Consider the following 7,729-nt stretch of genomic DNA (forward strand, 5'->3'; position numbering starts at 1 on the left):
AAAAAGACATTGGTTCCCACTTCTTTTACGTCTGGTACGAGGCCATCCGTGGCCACTACCAATCAGAGCGGACCTTCTCTCTCAAGTGGAAGGTCAGATCTGGCACCCGAATCCAGCCACGTTACAGCTTTGGGTCTGGCCCCTACTCAGCCCTTCTCTTGTCAATTAGAGGAAGCAGTAAGGAAAACCATAAACAATGCTAAAGCACCGTCCACTTGGGATAACTACTTAAGCAGGTGGCGTGTTTTCTCTAACTGGTGTTAGGACAAAAACCTAGACCCTACGAATTGTGGTCTTGATTCGATTTTATGCTTTCTTCAGTCACTTCTAGACTCAGGAAGAAAAGTTAACACAGTAAGGGTTTATGTGGCTGCTATTTCTCATTTCCACAGTCTTGTGGAAGGTTTAGCAGTTGGTAAACACGTCTTGGTTACTCGATTTCTCAAAGGGGCACGTCGACTCTATCCTGAAAAAAGGTTGAGGTCACCATCCTGGGATCTTCCCATGGTTCTCCAGTCATTAACTAGAGCCCCATTTGAACCACTGGCCCAAGCGGATCTTAAGTCACTGACATGGAAAACAGTTTTTCTTCTGGCTATCTGTTCAGCAAAACGTGTGGGCGAATTACATTCTTTAACAGTGAGTGAAGACTGTCTAAGATGGAAAGCAAACTATTCGGGGGTCTCTCTTTGGCCAAACCCGGCTTTCCTGCCTAAGGTTCTTAATGATCGTACGATCAATCAAGTGATTGAACTTGCAGCCTTTCAGCCTGAGCCTGATCCCTCTTGTACAGACCTTGATCTTGCCACCTTATGTCCAGTTTGAGCACTTCGCACATACATTGAGCGGACACAGCCATTACGACATTTACACACTCAGCTGTTCTTGTGTTTTGATAAGAAAAGTCTTGGTAAACCAGCCTCAAAACAGCGTCTATCACATTGGATAGTAGACACTATTGCACATGCATACTCCAGTCAGAGCTTACCAGTCCCAAGGAATCTGGTAGCTCATTCTACCAGGAGTCTGGCCACTTCCTGGGCAGCACTTAAGGGGGTGGCACTAATGGAAATATGCACAGCGGCATCATGGAGTTCGCCTTGTACCTTTGCCAGGTATAACAGAGTCAATGTGGCGGACCCTGTTTCGATTGGGTCCACAATCCTGCTCTCGGCTGCCAAGCAAGGAGGTGAAGACGGACAAGCTTCCATCCTTCGTGACCTTGATGGCACTAGTCATCCAAGGTAAGACCGTGGTGACGGTCTGAGTGAGGTCGAAATAGATCGTAAGTTATGGCTATAACTATGGATCTATGAGATCGAATGATGACCGTCACCATTTCTTGTCACTCAGGATGAACTGAGGCGTTCCAGGCAAGAGGAAGTGTTCGGTTAATCCGGATGTTTTATAGGGAACCAACCACTTGGGGTCAGTCATCTGACATTGTTTACATTAGGTCTCGAGGAGAGCTAGCAGAATGGCATCATTCAAGGTAAGACCGTGGTGACGGTGATCGTTCGGTCTCATAGATCCATAGTTATAGCCATAACTTACGTTCTAATTAAGAGAGAGTAATCCGTATCTCAACTCGTAGAAGCTCTCCCCAACAGTATCACTGACTGAACCGAGACATGGGGAATTTGTTGATACTGAGCATGCGCAAAAAACATACTGGTATTCCAGAGTCACCGATAAAATGAATACCTGAATCAAGAACGGTTTCTATCGGACGCGTCCGACTTGATGAGCTGTTAATACTGCGCATGTGTTACTGAAAAGCACGATACAGCGACTCTCGAGTCAGGAACAGGTTGCTGCATTTATGGAGTCACCAGTTTACTGATTTGAGAACAGTTTCTATCGGACACCTCCAAAGAACTAATCAAAGAACTGTGGATACTGAGCTAGCGTGTACTAAGATGATTGACAGACATAAAGTAAGTTTATTTAATTTTACCATAAAACTTACGCGAAATATGCATGGAACAGCTAATTATATTAAACACCGTTTTGACTAAAATGTATTTGTTAGGTGTGTGTGTGCAGATTATATTTTACGTTGTGAGCTTGATCATGATTTCTGTTAAAGTTTTTGAATGTGCTTTAGTTGGAATTTTAGAATTTTTTATGTATTTTACCCTCCTGGATGATAGAATTAGATGCGAATGACGTCATTACGTAAAGTACGTTAAAGAACTGGTGAATCGGTTTTTTGAACCAGTTCTTTGAAACGACTTCCCATCACTAGCTTTTATTAATCACAAATTACTGAATGACTGAAAATGCAGTGAACACACTCTCGCTGATGTAGGGATTTTTTTGAAAAGTAGACGTTTTTCTCCTGATTGCAGCTGGCAAACCACGCGATCCGGCGTCTTGTCGTCAGCTCCTGCACCGGCTTCCCTTGTTTTTTCCACGAATAAAAGCTGAAAAAACGTATTCCGTTGTCCAGTTTCCTCCCTGAACGATCGCGTGACCTGCTTGATCGAGCAGTACTGACCAAACATATTGAAGTTTATTAAAATCTCGACAGAAAATACAAAAACAACCTCCAACACATGAACTCAAATACAGCGGGACAGGACAATAGTGTCTGTCTGCGGAGTGCAAGAGAGGGGCGTACCTTAAAGCGGCGTAACTTTTAGCAGGGGCGGAAATTTAAGTTGTCCAAGTCACACAGAATCCCGCGAGATGTCCGACTTCCGCTAAACTGACACGGCACATCCGATAGCTAGTTTAATAGACAGAATGACAACATCTCGTCCTGACGTCTCGCGTGGTTCTGTGTAACTTGGACAGCTTAAAGTTACGCCCCCTGCTAAAAGTTACTCCCCTTAACGGTACGCCCCTCTCTTGCAGTCCGCAGACAGACCCATCTCGGACAGGACGCGATCCTGCAAATATGGCGGATTACCCATAATGCAACACCGCGTGACGTCAACTCCACATTCCCTATATGTTTTCTCCTCAGTGTAATGCACCGAGCTAACGCTTCATTTAGTGAGGAAATGGCAAGGCCACTACAACTTTCACAGTGAGTATATTATATTTGAATTTTTATAAAACATATTTGTGTGAAAAACTGTTAGCTTTTTCGAGATTTATGTGCGTTTTTTATTAAGAGCCGCTGCGCCGCGCCCACACGCGCGCACACATAGACATGAAAGGCTGCTTGCAACCCGCACCTTTCTAGAGAGAAATTGTCGTGGTTTTTTTTAATAAATGAATATATTACGAGTGTAGGGGCATCTGTATTTGGCCTGGACGTGCATACATGTATTCGACTGCATGCAGCACTGCGCAGACAAATCAACCTATGACATCAAAGTTCCGCGAGAGCCATTCAAAAGCTTATATCTCGCGTTACATCGATCTCATGTGCCAATCGATCTGCGCAGCTCATGCTGCCGTCGTCATATTGCATCAGGAAATCCACGAGGGTAGATATGAAAACGACGCTCTCTCTCGGCTGGTGTTGTAAAGCTGCCGTTTATACTCAACGGCGCGAGTCTCAAATAAGTGCACGAACACCACACCGCCCAAAACGGATGAGATGACGAGTTGACTGTACTGTAAGTAATCGAATATAAAACCAACACGAAGTAACATTAGTACAGGTTTGCTTGAACAATTCGCCCTTAGAAAATTAACCATAGTTTTACTATTGTTTGTGTTGGATAACCATAACTAGACATTTACCATAGTAAAGGATATTTTCAGTGAAACTAGTAATGAAAATATCAAAAAAACTGTACTTCTATATTAAAACTGTTTTATTTTCATAATGTTGAACAGCAATATAGCTAATAGCAGCCGTTTTTCAGAATGTTCAGAAGTGTAAACTTTGAGGATATTCTATATTGATCTGGTTTTTTATTACATTGTCTTCATTTGGTACATGTACACTCAGTGATACTTTTTTACTTCTTACAGAGTACCAAGGCTTTGGAGATTTACACACGTGACATGAAAATGGGAATTCGTGAAACACTGAGCAGTTGCTGATCCATGTCAAGATTCATTTCCAGTGAGCAGTTTGTGCTGGATAATTTGTGAGACTTTATGCCTTTAATTTGTAGAATGTTTTAGGTGTTTAATGTTTAAACTGTTATGAGGCATTGTTTAAAGTGTTTAAAGTAGTTTCATAATGTTGGGTGAGGAACCCTCCCCACTTTTATATTGGTGTTTTTGGAGATATTTGTAAAATATATTTTCTAAACTTTTTTTATTAAAAATAATTATTTTCTAATGTCTACTGTGCAATTGTATGCAGACCATTTCTGTATGTTTACAAGTTTAAGGTATTACAAATAAATAAAAAATGAATAAAATATTACAAAATAGTTTGTTTGTTTTCTATTAGGACAACGGGAAATAAACAATTCAGCATGGTTCCTTACCAATATATTTTACCAATATACATTTTCAGATTGGGTAAATTAAAAAAAGAATGCTACCACAATTTTAAAAAGTTTATTGGGCAAAAAACATGGTTTCTTATTTTCAATTGGCTCAACCTGTTATTTCCCATTGAGCTAATGTTTAAAGATCGTTGCCACAATTGATAAAATTCAATTCACAGAAAATCTATTGGCCCAAGTGAAAAATGTCAATGTTACATCTGGTGTGTAAAAACATCTTATAAAGGTCTTAGAAATAGCTGCTTAACATTCTAAATCAAAAACGTCTTGCAGACGTCTTCAATATGACATCTTTTAGGAAACGTCTCAGAGACGTTTTGCTGATGAGCAAATAATCTAAATAATACGTCTTGCAGATGTAAACGCAGATATCAAATAGACATCTTCGAGATGTATGTGTGCTATCAGGGTAGTGGTTAGCCTGACGTTCTACTATTGACGTTACAGGTCCATACTGAAAAAAAACACAAACTAACCAATCAGAAATGTCCATTAACAATCTCCAAACAATTGACTATTCCTCAAATTCTGTTTCTTCGTCTGATACAGACTCAAACATGAGGTTGGTTTGGTTTGAGAGCTACCAGCCAATTTATGGTAGCTTCTTTTTGGCTAATGCCCGCCCATGAGGTCGTTTGACCAACATGACCAACAACCAATCACAGTTTGTTTCGTCTAGCTTCACGTTTCGGGCCGTGGAAATGTCCCCACAACAACAGACGGGCATGCAACAAGCCAGTCATCAACACTCGTGTCTCTTTCCAGTGTCTTTTTTTTCGCGTGTCTAACCCTTTTTTTTCAACAAACCAGAAAATGACTTTGACATTCCTGAAGAGTTTCCAGTTAAGTGTGCCATATGCATCAGATGTTTAGGCAACTTTCCGTGGGTGTGACGTCTGAGGCTGAGAACAGCTACTGACTGACAGCCAATAGAGACAGAGCGCAGCGCCTGAAAACCACGCCCACCGGGGGGGGGAGCAATCCAACCGTCTCCATTGACTTTGTATTGCGAGAGGCCGCCTTCTTGTCATTTCTGGCTTATAACAAAAAACTGAATAATGCCTAAAAGCTGCTGTGTGACAATATGTACAGCTAACAAGCCAAAGAACCCAGAAATAAGTTTTTATAAGCTGTCGAGCCGTAAAACCCAGCCTTGAAGGAGAATAAAGTGGATCGCCGACTACGTTTCCCCCAGTGGACGCAGTTTTACTTATAGTAGTACTATGAAAAGTTGCCTTTTGCCATTTCTGTGTCTTTAAATGCTTGTTTTTTAAAGTCGACAGCTTAAAAATGTTTTTAAGTTTAATCTGTAAATATGTTTTTATAAGCTGTCGGCCCCAAAAAAACGAGCGTTTAAAGACACAAAAATGGATTCAGGCAACTTTTCATAGTACTTCTATTAGTAGAACTGCGTCCACTAGGGGGAAACGTAGTCGGCGATCCACTTTATTCTCCTTAAAGGCTGGGTTTTACGGCTTGACAGCTTTTAAAAACTTATTTCTGAGTTCTTTGGCTTGTTAGCTGTACATATTATCACACAGCAGCTTTTAGGCATTATTCAGTTTTTTGTTATAAGCCAGAAATGACAAGGAGGCGGCTTCTCGCAATACAAAGTCAATGGAGACGGTTGGATTGCTTTCCCCCCCAGTGGGCGTGGTTTTCAAATTTGCATAACTGCGCTCTGTCTCTATCAGAGCAGAGCTCAACATTATTATTCATGATCTTTTTAAAGGGACATTCCACTTTTTTTGAAAATATGCACATTTTCCAGCTCCCCTGATTGATTGATTCTTACCGTTTCGGAATCCATTCAGCTGATCTCCGGGTCTGGCGCTAGCACTTTAAGCATAGCTTAGCACAATCCATTGAATCTGATTAGACCATAGGCATCGCGCTAAAAATGTACCAAAGAGTTTCGATATTTTTCTTATTTAAAACTTGACTCTTCTGTAGTTACATTGTATACTAAGACTGACAGAAAATTAAAAGTTGTGATTTTCTAGGCAGATATGGTTAGGGACTATACTCTCAAACTAGCATAATAATCAAGGACTTTGCTGATGTAACAAGGCTCGACAGGCGTAGTGATATTACGCACTACCCAAAAATAGCCCCCTTGGTTACTTTCAATAGCAGGGGACTATTTTCGGGCAGTGCGTAATACCTAGTGTTCCATCTTATAAATCAGTGACATTGTTTTGTGTCAAGATGCACACAAGTAATGTTTTTTGTAAGGTTTGTTTGTAAAACTAAATGTCCTTTTCAGTATTTCTTTAGTTAACAAATAATGTTGAACTTGTGTTGAACCTATATTTCTCTAGATCAGGGATGGGCAACTTCGGTCCTGGACACCTGAAGCAGCCAATTAAGGTCTTATTAGGCATACTAGAAACTTTTAGGCAGGTGTGCTGAGGCAAGTTGGAGCTAAACTCTGCAGGACACCGGCCCTCCAGGACCGAAGTTGCCCATCCCTGCTCTAGATGATGTTTGGAATTGGATTTGGAATAATATTTAAAAATCAATGTAGCCAAGTGGAGTAATCCTTTCAAAATGACATCTTACATAAAATTGGTCGTGGCCCCTTTAAGAGTGGGTGTTGCGACACACGCTTTACGGCATTGCCTCTGGCAGTGTGCAGTGAGTTAGTTTTGAGTGAAGAGAGAGCAGATCGCATGCTAGAGCTCCCGGTTTTGATCAAATAAACACCTAATTAAGGTTTGATGAGATCGTCTATTAAGAACGCATGAGAGTTTGTGTGCACTGAATCTGGGTTGATCACGCGTGAAACACGTGCAAAGACTGGGTATGTGTTGTAACAAATTTTAATTTAATTTTCTTTCTCTTATTTAAAGCCCAGTGTTCTTGAATGTAAGTGTAATGTCATGTTAAGAATTGGGGTGTATTAAAAGCATTTCATGTCTGTTTAAGGGCTGTTAAAAACTAATTGAATACTGTGTGAGCTGTTTATTATTTCCTTATTGTGTAAAGTAAATGCAGATAATTGTGAAGTGTAATGGTAAACTAATGTATTGCTTTGCATTTTACTGTTAGCCTCTACCGTATTTCATTCCGGAAATTGTACTAGGCTATTGTTATTGTGTTAGCCTGATGTATTCATCCCTGGCATTGTATTTAATTTAATTTGATTTAAATCAGTTAATCTGTTGTCTTTCATACTAAATTTGTACACCAAGAAACCGAAACAATTTAACCAGTACAATTTTATTTTTTTGTTCATAATTACTGGCTCCTTTCGACCGCTGACCTACATAGAGGCAGCAGCCAGAATAAAGCCCCAAAGTAATTTA

General features: G+C 40.5%; 1 long non-coding RNA gene across 1 annotated transcript; it reads left to right on the forward strand.

The window, feature by feature from the left end:
• Positions 1 to 6,950: 6,950 nt before the first annotated feature.
• Positions 6,951 to 7,729, forward strand: LOC141364236 (uncharacterized). The gene is made up of 2 exons (XR_012369905.1): positions 6,951 to 7,224; positions 7,473 to 7,729. It is a non-coding gene; the product is annotated as an uncharacterized lncRNA (long non-coding RNA).

This window comes from Misgurnus anguillicaudatus, chromosome 6 (genome assembly GCF_027580225.2).
Source record: "Misgurnus anguillicaudatus chromosome 6, ASM2758022v2, whole genome shotgun sequence".
Lineage (NCBI taxonomy): Eukaryota > Metazoa > Chordata > Actinopteri > Cypriniformes > Cobitidae > Misgurnus > Misgurnus anguillicaudatus.